Genomic DNA, 15,048 nt, shown 5'->3' with positions numbered 1-15,048 from the left:
CGGGCTGATCATAGACCATGGCCATGCATGATCTTGTAGAGTTTTACATGATCATGTAAAACTATACAATTACGTCATTTATAACTATTTGTGTAAATCTTGCAGAAAATATTAAATATTATTCAATAATATTAAAAAAATTTGATTTTATCTATGATCTATCTCTTCCATTTTGATGATTTAGAATATAAAGTGTGATATATATATATATATATATATATAGATTCACTAACTAAAAAAGAAGAATAATGTTACTAACAATTTTATGAATCTCCAACTTTGAAATTTTAAAGTTATTTTTTATTATAAATTTTATTATTTTTAATATATCCTATTTAGTATTTATCGTAGTGATGTATTTCATTAAACTACAAACTAATATCACTTAATATGATATGTCAGATTATAAAATTAATTTTATTATAAAATAGATCCATCACGTCATTTTTTAAATCTACTTTTGTATAATTTTTTTTTTTTTATATTTATAGCAGTTTTCATCGATCATACAGTAGTTTAATTTATTCTGCACGTAAGAGATCAAAGTCATGTGATTTTAATTAATTAACTATTCGTTGACAGGAAGAGGGAATTAATTTAGCTAGGCCAGCTTGTGGTCCTCTGTTAGCTTGCAAAATTTCACAACAGAGTAATTAAATACTATAACCTTTTAACCGATTGGACCAATTTTCAAATATTTAAATAAATTTGTTTATAATATTGAATAAACTTATAATCCTAATTATCTTTTCTAATTTAAGTACTTAAATTATCCTAAAAAAAATTAAGATAAGTTGAATTAAGTTGTAAATAGTAATATTTTATAGATTCTATTGAGATGGGTTTAAAATTTTTATGAGAAATTGAAAAAGTAATGAGTTCTATTAATTATTAATGAGAAATTTTATTTACAGTCTTAAGTGGAGGACTGCGTGTGAAAAAAATATCATTTTAAATATGATATTAGTATAACTTTAAATTTTTTTTAAGTATAATTACGTGAGCTTGCATGAGTAGTTCCCAAATATGGATTATATGTAGACTAACTCATTATTTATTTTAGATGAGTTGAAATGAGCACAAAAATGAGCAAAATTATTAAGTTTTTGATATTATAAAGAGCATTTCTGAAAATTAAAATTAGGTAATTAATTGCATTGGTATTATCATGCCTAGATCTTGCGTTTAATACATCGTTTTCAAGAAAGAGAAAGAGTAGTTGATCATGACATTACAACCAATTAAATTCAATGACTTGGTTTTTCGAATCATGTGAAGAAGTACAGCATCTCTTACTGGCTACTGTATGTTGATCATGAATATGTAGAGAAGTACTGTAACAAGAAAAATTACGGCGCTGTGAAACCTGCATGCCAAGTACAAGCAATAAGTTAATGTAAGATCGATCGATCGACCGTCATATTTATACAAGCACTAGTACTACTGATTCAACATGATATATATTGCATTACCATGCTATTTGTGGAGACAGTGCAGACCCTGCGGGTGTGGGGGCCGGTGCTATGCTTTCCAACTTTCCTGCAGCAAACAACAAGAAGAAAAAAAATAATGCTAGATAGCATAACATAATTTGGACAAAACAGATATAAAAATACAGAGTTTCGAGAGAGAGAGAGGGAGAGATCAGAGTAAAATAAATAAAGCATGCATGGGGAGGCCGCTAGGGATGCAGCTAGCAGTTACCACAAAGAATAATGTTATCTGGTGGGGGGCGCTCCTTGGCAGGGTCAGGATCAGCATCGTAAACTCTTAGGCAGAGTTCTTGGCCCAAGTACCAATTTTTCAGGAGTTGCGATCTCAAGTTCCACGTCCCTGTCAAGATATGCATAAACTGCACTCCATCTTCTTGGATACACCTAAACGTTTCAACATATTTCTTAATTAATTTGTCTCGTCATATATCCTATTGCTCAAGCCATCATTAACTAGTTCTTTTTATTATTATTATTATTATTATTATTATTATTACCTTGGTTTTTTCAGTAGATTAATTATTATTTTCACTAATAGAGACTATATATCACTCATTTTTATCTTAGTACTTCAAACGAAATTACTAAGTTAATTCTAATCGAATCGGAGATTTGGACGTTCCTACTCTTCTTTGCAATTACGTACCCTGGACAGGAGAGAAAAACGACTACAAATTAATTTAAACTAGTGGATGGCTTATTTAAATTGAGAGCTCATTCTATCATAAAAACTCATAGGAAAGGTCTTTGGCTGTTTAAAAAGAGTAAGGAAGTCCAAAGACCATCGAAGTTATACATGTACCACGCCATCTTTCACAAAAAGATAGAGATTTCATGCAGTTACATGATCATTCTAAGTATCAAGTGATGATCCACACCGAAAAATTCTAAATAAGATAAGTATTATGTACGAGCATATATATATCAAGTAACCCTTGATAGTTAAGGGATCGAACTCTTTTCTCCATTCTGAATTGTTTGGTCGCATTTACTGACTTAAGCATCAAAATTTTCTCAGTGGATTACATCGGAGTCTCTTAACAGTACATGGTTGAACAGTTGCAGAGGGGAAGTGAGACACGTCCTTAACAACTAGAATGAGAGAGTGAGAGAGAACCTGAACGGTTGAATGAACGACAGGGTTGAAAAGATTGTATCTACTATGAGATTCAGGCGACCATTCTCCTTTGCCAAAGCTAGATCAGATCATTCAAAGAAAAAATTAGTACATAAAGCAAAGTACTATATATATAGAGCATGAGATAGTCATCTAAACGAGCGCACAATTATCAGTAAACAACTAACGTATATACAGCTCTCTGGTACATTGTTCGTGTTATGCATGAAAACGTACGCAAAGGCTGGTGATATGATTCAATCATCAGTACTGGCGAGGTAGAATGCTTACCCAACAACGTAAAAGCCGAAGCCATCAAGATGCCAAGCATTCATGGTGTCTAGATCATTCTTAAACACCAATTCTATCCAACCTTTGTGCTTCCCACTTGCAAAAAAAAAAAAAAACTCCCATGGATTCAAGATTGGTAGAATTAGTTGAAAATTCGTCGAGTGCGTAAACCCCATACCCATTGAGGAACTGGTCCGCCAATTTGAGTGGCGTATCAGGTGTCAGGTAGGAGATGTTATTAACGGTGTAGCGAGGAGCACCGTTAATTTCTACAGTTGATGCATGTAGAACAAAGGTCTACGACAGTCACATTTGTTACGTTGAAAGTTCCTTGTGGGTTAGGCCTCGCTGTGCCTATGGTCATGTTGTTGAGGTTCTCGGTCTAGACCCAAAACACCAAGTCTTCCACGCCAATGGTGGCCTTGTAATGACTGAACCTTAGTTCCTCTCTTGCTTGGCTCACGTGCAAAGGTGGTTAATATGACCACTTGGGGATGGTGGGGTTAAGTGTTTAGACTAAGATGGGTGTATCGAGTGATGGAAGATGAAGAGTGATGGTATGGTTCAAGGGTGATGGGCGCACGGCACTAATGAGTGCTATGGTGTAGGCGCCACTTGGAAGATAGGCTTAGGGTTTGGATGCTGTGTTTAGGGTTTGGAAAAAGTAAGATGGGTGGCTAGGATTGAAGATGGGTGATGTGGAGGGAATAGCTAGGGCCGGCCAAATTTTTGGTGATGGAGAGATTTTAGGAAATTTCCTAAAATCTTGGAAGATGATTTCCCTCAAATCTTGGAGATGACTCTCCTAAAATCTTGGGATATGATGGATGATGTGTATGGCCGGCTATAGAGTATGAAATGGGTCAACTAGGGTTTCTAAATTATAGGAACCTTGATTGGCAATTGGGGTGGGCGGCTAAGGCATGAAAGATGGAGCAACCCAATATGGAAAGTGGACTAACACTTGTGTGGGGCGATTTTGGGGCTTGGGCGGATTGAATGAGCCAAATTCAATAAGAACACCTCAAGAACAATGATGAACATGCATGAACAAAATGAAGAACATGCATGAACAATGAAGATCACTCAAGAACAAAATGAATTCAAGAACAATAGCAAAATACTAATAAACTTGAATGAACAAACACATAAAATGATGAATCAATACTTGATTCACGGATTGTACAAGTAATGAATCAACCTCATATATTGATAAACACAACTTGGATTCACGAATTGCACCAAGTTGCAAGAATAAGATAGATTAAATCACACTTATTCAAAGAATTGTAAAGTATTATTCTCTCTTTGGGATTCACAAATTGCACCCAAAAAGCCTAAGTGCAAAGGTACCAGTTTATGATCTCTCAAACAATAGTCTTCCCTCTAGGAGTTTTGCCAAAAAATTCTAAAGCAAATGAAGGAGGTCCTATTTATAAGAAAAACAAATTGGAAACCCCCAATAGGTCCCTAGAAAATAAATAAATAAAATAAATAACAAGATAATGGTCATGGACCAAGGCTAGCCGTGGCATGCATGGCCCATGGTGGGCTAGGTGGTGCACGGTGGTCAAGTTGGTCCATGGTTAGGTGGTTCGGTCATGGCTTGCTGGGTGGTGAGCCATGGTGGTGCGCGACATGGCTAGCTGATGGTGAGCCAGGGTGGTGCGGCATGGCTAGCTGATGGTGAGCCATGGTGGTGCACGACATGGTGGGCATGGCTTGCTGAAGGTGAGCCATGATGGTGCGCAGCATGGCCCAGGCTGGTGGCCTGGGCGCTGAGTCTGCAAGGCATGGGCTGGAGCCATGCGCTAGATGGCATGCCTAGTGGGCATGCCACTGACCTGCTCCGCAAGGCATGGGCTGGAGCCATGCGCTGGATGGCACGCCGCGAGACATGCCACTAACTTGCTCTGCAAGGCACGGGCTAGAGCCGTGCGCTGGATGGCGTGCCTGTGAGGGCACGCCACTGGCCTCGCTAGGTGGTGTGGGGGCACGCATGCATGCGCGCAGATGCACGCTCAAGGGCACGCGCAAGCCTGCACGCATGGTCTGCGCGCGGTCAGTAGCCTCCATGCTCGCCCGCTGCGTGTCATGATTTGAGCCAAGGCATGCAAGCAGACTAGCCATGTGACTGTCCTGACCCTCCATGGGTAGTGCCGAGGTGTGGTCCTGGGCAAATCTCCTGGGGGTTATGACACATGTTCCATCTTCATGTAGAAAATAAAAATAAAAATAATAACGAGTAATGCTATACACTATTCTCGTCTTATTTTTATTTTATTAAGTAAGATATGACATATTTATTATTATTAGATTATAAAGAAGCATACAATAAATAATCATTCAACAATAATAAATATGCTACATTTTATTTAATGAGATGAAAATGTGATGAGAATGTGGTGTATAAATTTTTCTTTCCCAAACAAGAGTCTTATTTTCATATATAATTAAAAAAAAAATGTTACCTAATGGATGTAGCTTGATTGATGAAGAAATGAAGATCGAATGAATCAGGCCCACTTGCAGGTGTGGTAGAGCTAGCATAATGTAGCACACCAACGGCCACAACCTCGTTTGATTCCTTGACATCATACTCTTTACGAGTTGCCACAATGTAATAATCTGCAGAGCTTCCATCGGCCGTGACAAGAACAGAGTAGGACTGTCCAACATGCACGCGTCCAGAGAATCCAACATTATCTGTTTGGTGTGTGATCCTTCTGTTTCAACCAGCACCATTCGATCATTTTGAATCCTGAAATTGAAACGCAATTCCCACATTCGATATCCTAAACCTGTAAGTCTTCCCTATAATATACCCAAATAGAAGTTAAGAACTATGCGGAATAGCCCAATTTGACTATAAAAGCTCAGCTCAATGGCGCATTCACTTTCCTTTATTCTGTACCTTGTGTGACTGTAAAAGATTCATGGGTTGGTGCAAAAGGGTCCACATATGAACATTTGCCATTCATCAGCATCCTATCGGAGGACTCTCATAGGCCACAAGATTGGTCTTCATCATGGACCTCACATCCTGTTACATGTTCTTTTTTTAACCAAGTTTGTCTTTCAATATCTGAAGAGAATTATATAGGAACATGTATCCAGCAGTAAACTTGGAAATCTAAAAGTGAAACTCGAGAATTAGCTGGTGTGAAGTAGCGGAATTACCTTGAAACTTGTTTGATACCAATCACCAATGAGAAGATCAAACTCAGCTTCAGGTTTCGGAAATGGTACTTGGATGACTTGGCAATAGTTAACTCAACTTGGCCCGAACCCACCTCCAGCTTTATGGAAGTTGATGGAGGTAAAATAGAAGAAGCTTCCGATTTGGTCCTTGGTCTGGAACACATATGTCCAGTTCTTTCCAGGCTGGATTGGGCAGTTTGTGCCAGACACTCCATCCTGCCACGAGTTCAACCTTTGTTGTATGCCATTCTTGCACCACCACCACCATTACTACCATTTTTTTTCTTATATTCTTCATTTCAATAGTAGAATCCTCAACACAATCTGTTAACTTGGATGCATTGTCTATGTTCTTTCCTCATGGTCAAATTGCGTTACAAAATTTTATTCTCTATCTAGTTTGGCCAATTCTTCTTTTTGGGTAACAAGAGAAGTGGCTGGAGATACGATATTCAGAGAGAGAGAGAGAGAGAGAGAGAGAGAGAAGTGGGGTACGTAATACCATGTTATCAACAGGGGTTCATCCATATCATTGAACAGGTTGACATGGATATTATCATTGTTCGTTGTATTGAGAAGGGGTCCAGGGAACATGCCATTGATGGTAATAACCTGTATCAAAACTCAGGTTTATAATTAAGATATTGTAAAGATCAAACTAAAAACAATTTAGGGTCAACAATTTTAGCTGAGGAGAAAGATGCAAATATCATATATATACATATATGCCGGTTGGTCCACAGACGCTGGCTTGATTGTGGTGTTAATCGTGACATGCCATTCGAGAAAAATCTCAGCACCATTGGCTACTTGAAGGAGAAAAAGCGCAACTACCCACACGATTAGCCATGGAATTAGATCACAAAGCCACGACCATTGCATGGGATTTGTTTGTCATGTGATTATCTTGCCCTCTTGCTGGCCTGGTTTAATTACAGTACATTTAGGAGCCTGAAAATATAATACTTCTTATAGCCTTAAGTTCCCAACTTGGTTTTGATTGAGACAAAAACCAAAAATAAGAAAGCAGTCAAGTGTAGATTCAGGAAGCACAAAGAGCCATGCATAAGAAGATGAATATATAGATCAAGAAAATGGGATAGACGTTGGTGCTACCGAAGAAATCAGCATTCTTCTAATTGTCTTGACTCTTGGGGCCAATATTATATGGTGCGATCTAGAAAACTCATCACATTGATGGTTGATTAGTATGTAATGAAAACATGGTAAAGATTCTCATTACTAGGTCATAATCGTTAACATGACAAAGTAACGATTAGTATTAAACTTAGCAGCAGGGATATTGGGTGCCAGACAAAATGAGAGAATTCAATACAGTGAGGTTACAATGTCTATACGTAGCCATTATTGCATCATGAATACTGTTCAGGAATGGGTCTAGTACTATATCAAGGCCCTGTCCATGGAGCAGGAGATGGTGCACCAGCTGGAGCTGAGGGGTCAGAAGGATCTAATTTACCAGTAAACAAGCAAGAAAAACGAGTCATTTTAGGAACAAATTTAAGTCTGTTCGGATTATTGATGTTATAAAGCCAAAGGAGGAGGAGCTTAATAGAAATGCACTAACCACATTTGAAGAGGTTTTCAGGGGGTGGTTGCTCTTTGGCAGGATTAGGATCAGCGTCATGAACTCTCACATAGAGCTCTTGGCCCAAATACCAATGTTTCAAGAGCTGTGACCTCAAATTCCACATTCCAAGGTTATCCAGGTATGCATACACTGCAGTCCACCCTCCCAGGTACACTTGCACGGTAGAGCGGACAACAGGGTCAAAAAGGTTGTAAGTGCTGCGCAAATCTGATTTCGATTCTCCAATACCAAACCTAAGCAGACATTTCATTCAAAACATCAAACGGTAGTATACATGGATCGAGAAGATTTATGTTTGAAATGTGTGAAAGTACTTACCCAACCACATGGAAGCCGTAACCATCAAAATGCCAAGAATCCATGACACCCAACGTGTTCTTAAAAACAATCTCTATCCAGCCTTTGTGAATCCCAGTAACGACAGAAATTCCATATGCTGCATTAGCATTGACAGATCTAACAGGAAATTTATCGAGTCGGTACACAGTAGACCCGTTGAGAAAGTGATCGGCTAGTTTCAGTGGGGTCTCTACAGTGTAGTAGGACACATTGTTGATGACACAACGTGGTGCGCCACTAATTTCAGCCTCAGAACTTTGGAGAACGAAGTTCTGCGACAGTGTCACATTTGATATGTTGAAGGTTCCTTGTGGGTTGGGCCTGGCAGCTCCTGTGGTCAGGTTCCACCTGCCCATGAATCAATTAGGGATGTGAGATCTTAAAATGGAGCATTCCAAATGTTGGGTCTGTGTTGAAAGTAAGAATCATTAAATGAAAATCGTCACAATTACCTAATGGATTTAGCTTGATTCAATGAAAAGTCCAGATCAAATGGGTCGGGTCCGCTTGGCAAAGGCCCACTAGGTTCTGTATTAGAATTGGAATGGTGCAGCACCCCAACACCCACAAGGCTTTCATGAAGAGTGTTGTTGAGCAGCTTAGGAGTTGCCACATTGTAATAATCAGCGTCGTTTTGATCGGCTGTGACAAGAACAGAGTAGGACTGGCCAGCGTGCACGTCCAAGGACTCCAATATGATCTGGTTGGTGTAAGATCCTTCTGTTTCGACCAACAACATCTTATGGTTTTGAATCCCAAAATTGAAACTCAATGTCGTTCCCACATTCGATATCCTGAACCTATATGTCTTGCCTGCATGACATGCATTTAAAACTCAGTCTATAATATATATGAACCCTGGGCGCCGCGCAACTGCTCGAGTTGTAGGGGGGCCATCTCAGTGTGATATGTACCATGTTACTTTGAAAATATCCAGATGGACAACATCTGTTTTCTTTTTTGGGGTACCTTTTATGACATTGAAAGATTCATGGGCTTTTGAAAATGGATGCCGATAAGGGCCTTTGCCGTTCATCAAAGTGATATCAGGGATGGCCTGAAATGCTGTTAGCTTGTTGCTCATCATTGATCGTGTTGAAGGTCCCCCCATGTGTTGCCCATAGGTTGCCCATGTGAGCCGTCCACTCCACTCCATGTGGTGCCCATAGATTGCCCATGTGTGCATGTGCCCATGTGGTGATATTCCTCACATGTGCTTCCATGTGAAGTGAGCATTGCATTTCAGATGGATCCAGCGAATATGTGGAGGAAGAGGAGCTCATCCTCTCCTATAAATAGGAGAGGATGTTTGAAGCTTAAATTATCCTCACTGCGGTGAGCGATCAGGCAGAGGGTTGAGGGCGAAATTTGAGTTCTGGAAAAACCCAGAACATAGGCCATTTGAGAGAGATAGAGAGTTATTGTGAGTGTTTGTAAAATTGTACAAACATATTGAAAAATTGAATTTCCGCTTCAGTGGATGTAGGCAAGTTGCCGAACCACTTAAATATTGTCTCTATCTATTGTGGGTGTGATTTCTGGGCGGCCGGAGGCGCAACAAATGGTATCAGAGCTTCGGTTCGTGCTACCCAGAAAATTACAGTTGATCAAAATTAACTTTTGATCACACCACAATGTTCCTCTCATCAAGACGGATCCGTAGCCGCAAACGGCATCGAAAGCGGATGTCGGAGGAGCCCGTACGTGCCCCTGGAAGTCGGAGAGTGCGATGCACGCGCCTCAGTCGCACTGGAGGAAGAAGACGAAGTGGGATACACGCGCCACGCACCCCACGCGCGGCTGGAGGAAGAAGACGCGTGGAACACACGGCCTCACGTGCCCCCACGCGCGGCAGATGAAGAAGACGCGTGAGGGACACGCGTCCACGCGCCCTCACGCGCGGTGGGGGTTGAAGACGCGTGTAGGGCACTCGCTCACGCGCCCCCACGTGCACTCGGAGTACTCTGGCGCGTGTTGGACACGCGCCAGACGCGCCTCAGACGCCCTACTGCGGCGCGTGTGGTACACGCGCCAGAGAGATCTGGACCGTCTGATTTTCAGATCTTTGTTGGGCTAGATCTAAGCCATCCGGAGTCCGATTTCAACGATCAAATAGTGCTTTCCAACTATTTGGATTATTCCAGACTCATCCGTACGGTGGGAATGTCGAGATTCACCATCGGTACTGTTGATCTGAACTGTCGATGTGTTGCAGATCATTTTGGGCTAGATCTATGCCAGTTGGAGTTCCATCGCGATGATCAAATAGTGATGTCAAACTATTTGGATCATTCCGGACTCATCCGTACAGTGGGAATGTTGAGATTCGCCATCGGTACAGTCGATCTAAACTGTCGAGGTGTTGCAGATCATTTTGGGCTAGATCTATGCCAGTTGGAGTTCCATCGCGATGATCAAATAGTGATGTCAAACTATTTGGATCATTCCGAACTCATCTGTACGGTGGGAATGTTGAGATTCGCCATCGGTACAGTCGATCTGAACTGTCGAGGTGTTGTAGATCATTTTGGGCTTGATCGTAGCCAGTTGGAGTTCCATCGCGATGATCAAATAGTGGTGGCAAACTATTTGGATCATTCTGGACTCATCGGTACGGTGGGAATATTGAGATTCGTCATCGGTACATTTGATCTGAACCGTCCACGTGTTGCAGATCAGTTGTGGGCTTGATCGTAGCCAGTTGGAGTCATGATGGACTCATTGGTTTTGGGCTTAATTTAAGTCAGTTGGGATCGTGAAATTTGATGGAGCAAATTTCAGATCATTGGACAATGCTGATTAACTTGTTATATCAGCAGGTTTTGGCAGTCATACAACTCATGGAGCATATTGTTATTAAGAGGAGAACCGCATCGGATCTCGTTGTGGCTTTCTTTGAAAAGCCAGTTGCAAATAACAAAGTGCAGATGAAGCTTTGGTGTGGTAGTGTGGATACGTACAGTCTAAGGAGGTTCTGTCTAGGAGATTGGAAATTTTAAGTGTGTCCATTGTGACCCTCCAATCTTTCCTGGGAACTGACTTAGTGAGGTACTATTCATTTCTACGGTAAATTCATTAAAGCAATGTCAGGAAGTAAGGTTTCAAATCTTGTCAGATTTGAGGTGGAGAAACGGTTCAATTTCAGATAAGGCAGAAAGTACTATCGTTGCCCAATAGCATTTGGCATTGTGGTCAAAAGGTTGGGAGGTCATGAAAATGGCTATGAGTAATTCTGCAAAGAAGTCAAAGTTGAAGTTTCTAAATGTAAGAGATCTTGTCCTGGATGAGGAGGTGCGCAGAAGAGATTCTGGCAAGATTTCAAGTTGTTGGTCCTGAATGTTGATTGTAAGGACAGAGACAAGTCAAGATCTGGACAACAGATGACTCGCTAGAAATTGTGGCAAGACAGGCCACAAGAGACTGCTAAAATCAGGAGAAAATTGAGAATGATGCTGTGAATATGGTGACTGAAGAAATACATGGCATTGCATTTCTTGTAGTGCACAATGCTGTTAAGGACAACCTGAAGACAGCAGTCATTCAGTAGTGTTTTCTCAAAGGCGTTGAAGGGCAAATCAATTCCTGAAGTCAACAGTGATACTAGCGACTGGTGAAACGGCTAGTACAAGGAGCAGTTTCGGCAAGTGGCTCCAAGTCAGTAAATGGAGATACTGGTATTGATGCTAATGTTGTGTCTCTCTCCATGAAAAAAAAAAAGAGACATGTATATCCTCATGCCGCTAATTCCCAGAGTTGCCATGATAGAGGATGTGTTAATGTTAGCAGGTCCACAAGTTTACACACAAGCATTGGTTTGGCATTAATGCAGGGTGTGTAGTGGAAATTCATGTCGATGGCTGATGAACTTCCAGAAGAGCCAAACGTGGAAGTTACACCATAGTTTTCAGCAAGGTTATTTTCGACATGGGCCGAAGTGAAATACTTGGAATTAGTTTATTCTGAGTGGATATGCTTTTATGGTGAAGCATGATAGCGGGAGCTATGAAGATCTTCATTGAGGTGGAGCTTGGCTGTGGGACCAGTCAAAGTCACAAGGTGGAGATTGTTGCTATTGTTGCCAATAGCATTTGGTGTTGGAAGGTCACGAAGGATTAATTGGTCTTGGCTCGGGTTAATTGTCGTGTGAATTAGAGAAAGTAAAAGGAACCCAGTTTTACTTTTCTAAAGAAATCTCCCTAGACCACGACATGAAGTATAAGTGTGAGAGATGGGAACAAAACGTCAGATGTTCCAGGGATATCTACACCTAAAGAACTGCCAAGACGATCAGACCTCCATGGTGGTTACTACCTTAAAATGTATCCTGCTAAATGAAGGTAGTGAACTACGGTATGAAGAAAAATCTTGCAAGAAGGGAGATTATGCAAGTCGGAGACTGCACACAAGATGGACACATGCGACTGAAAATAGCAGCAGGATGAAGGGTCAGTCACCCAGATCAGAGATGAGACCTCAGCAACAGGTTCTCTGATATGTGTCAAGGTCTGTGCGAGACCATTGATTCCCAGTGCAGTGGGAGATGTGTTGCCCTATGTAGATGTGTTGATTAAGGGCACTGTACGTGATAAACTAAAGTTATGCATCACTTTAGTTAGTCTTCTGACTTGAAGACATGAGCTGTAAAATTGTATAAGGGATCATGCTGGAGATAGAGCTCGGCATGTTGAGAACCAATCTCCAAGTTGGAGATTGGTGTGATTGTAGGATTATGGAGCCTGGTTTGAAAGCTGTAAGGCACCAAGCAGATTGTTCGCTCGGATGTGGCTAGAGTGAAGCAGATTGTTCGCTCGGATGAGCCTAGAGCGAAGCTCAATTTGCTCAAGGTGTACATGAGTGCGGACTCATGAACTCGAGCAAAAGAAGAATCCTAGAGAGTTGAGATTGTGCAATTGAGCACTGGTAAATCTCCTCTGAAGAAAATCCCTTGCAAGCTCTGTGGATGTAGACGATGCTAATGCATTTGAAGATGCATTTGGAGAGGCATCTGGACATCCATTTGAAGACGTACCTGCATATGCATTTGATAGCGGATCTCTCATGGCTAACAAGCATTTCAATGAAGGAGTGCAATCATTTGAAGGATGCAACCATTTGTAGCATCCTAGTATGGCACACTTGGGTGGAGGGGGTGATTGTTGAAGGTCCCCCCATGTGTTGCCCATAGGTTGCCCATGTGAGCCGTCCACTCCACTCCATGTGGTGCCCATAGATTGCCCATGTGTGCATGTGCCCATGTGGTGATATTCCTCACATGTGCTTCCATGTGAAGTGAGCATTGCATTTCAGATGGATCCAGCGAATATGTGGAGGAAGAGGAGCTCATCCTCTCCTATAAATAGGAGAGGATGTTTGAAGCTTAAATTATCCTCACTGCGGTGAGCGATCAGGCAGAGGGTTGAGGGCGAAATTTGAGTTCTGGAAAAACCCAGAACAGAGGCCATTTGAGAGAGATAGAGAGTTATTGTGAGTGTTTGTAAAATTGTACAAACATATTGAAAAATTGAATTTCCGCTTCAGTGGATGTAGGCAAGTTGCCGAACCATTTAAATATTGTCTCTATCTATTGTGGGTGTGATTTCTGGGCGGCCGGAGGCGCAACAGATCGGACACTCTTATCAAAATTTGATTTTCCAGAAAAATGAGTTAGAACAATATACAGAAACTTGACCAAATAAATGCTCGCTTATAACGATATTTTCAAGCCAATCACCTTGTAGTTATCATAAAACCAGTCACCAATTAGAAGATCGAATTCAGCTTCAGGCTTGGGGAACGGAACAGCAATGACGTCACGGTTGTTGACACGGATGGGTCCAAACCCTCCGGCAGCTTTGTGGAAGTTAATGGAGGGAAAATAGAAGAAACTGCCAATCTGGTCCTTGGTTTGGAACACGTAAGTCCAGTTTGTGCCGGTTTGATCGGGCAGGTTGTGCCGGACACTCCATCCTGCCATGATTTTAACCTTTGCTGTATGCCATTCCTGCAACACCAATCAACGCCGGTTTTCTTTGTCAAAGGCTAGATAAATTCGCGATATTGCTCTTTTGCCTTTCGATGCACATTGTTTTACAGAACCATGAAGCTCTGAAAAATCAGAATAAGCTCGAATCTATACAATGTAAAGAGTACAGGTTCATCCATGTTGTTAAAGACGTTTACGTGGACAAAATCATTGGTTGTGGCATTGATAAGGGGTCCTGGGAACTTCCCATTGATAGTGATAACCTGTTCACACAAGCATTGTACTCTCATCGTTAGTCAAAAGCCCGCGATACCACACACATACACATTTTGCACAGGTCAAAGTAAAGTAATTTTAGGCGTTACAGTTGTTCATCATACAGATTGATCTTGGGACACGGGTTGGATGGTATTGTCAAGGGCAACATTCCACTCCAGAAATATATCAATGGCATTGGCCCAGGCAACAAAGATGGCGATCAACGTTGCATAGGCAATTAGGCCCCTGTGATGGCCGGTTGAAGCCATTAGAATGGTGGAAGTGCAACAACGAGGACTTTTCCCATTTGGCCCCGCAGCAGTCCCCCCCACCAAGATATGGAAATAGACCATATAGCCCTAGATCTATATAGCAATAGGCGACCTAAAGAGGTGAGATTTCCTAAGAAAATAAGCAAATAAAACAACCAGAACAGTAAATGGCATTAGTAACAAGGCCTTGTTAGCAATGGGATCGTTTCAAAGAAGGCAAGCCGGCAGACAGTTGTCTAATAACATAACTTTGTTTCTTATAAATCATTGGTTTGGTTTGTTCAATTATGTCGCCTGTCTAGTGCCCTATGTACAGGGCCCCCACGTAAAAACCCAGGCGTCCTCGTTGATTTTGGCCGGAGTATATTCTGTTTCTTGATGCTTCCCATGATCTCTCGATTGTCCATTTGGATGACTTGTGAATGACAAAAGTTCGCTTTCTAAAACAGTTGTTTACAGAGCATATAGAAGACGACACGACA

General features: G+C 41.3%; 2 pseudogenes; both read right to left on the bottom strand.

Annotated features, from left to right (window-relative positions):
• Nucleotides 1–1,299: 1,299 nt before the first annotated feature.
• Nucleotides 1,300–6,984, bottom strand: LOC122301152 (annotated as a pseudogene).
• Nucleotides 6,985–7,511: 527 nt separating this feature from the next.
• On the bottom strand, nucleotides 7,512–14,563 carry LOC122301143 (annotated as a pseudogene).
• Nucleotides 14,564–15,048: the final 485 nt, after the last annotated feature.

Source organism: Carya illinoinensis, chromosome 1 (assembly GCF_018687715.1).
Source record: "Carya illinoinensis cultivar Pawnee chromosome 1, C.illinoinensisPawnee_v1, whole genome shotgun sequence".
In the NCBI taxonomy this organism is placed as follows: domain Eukaryota; kingdom Viridiplantae; phylum Streptophyta; class Magnoliopsida; order Fagales; family Juglandaceae; genus Carya; species Carya illinoinensis.
Note: the sequence above shows the minus strand (reverse complement) of the source record. Positions and strands in the feature narration are given on the sequence as shown.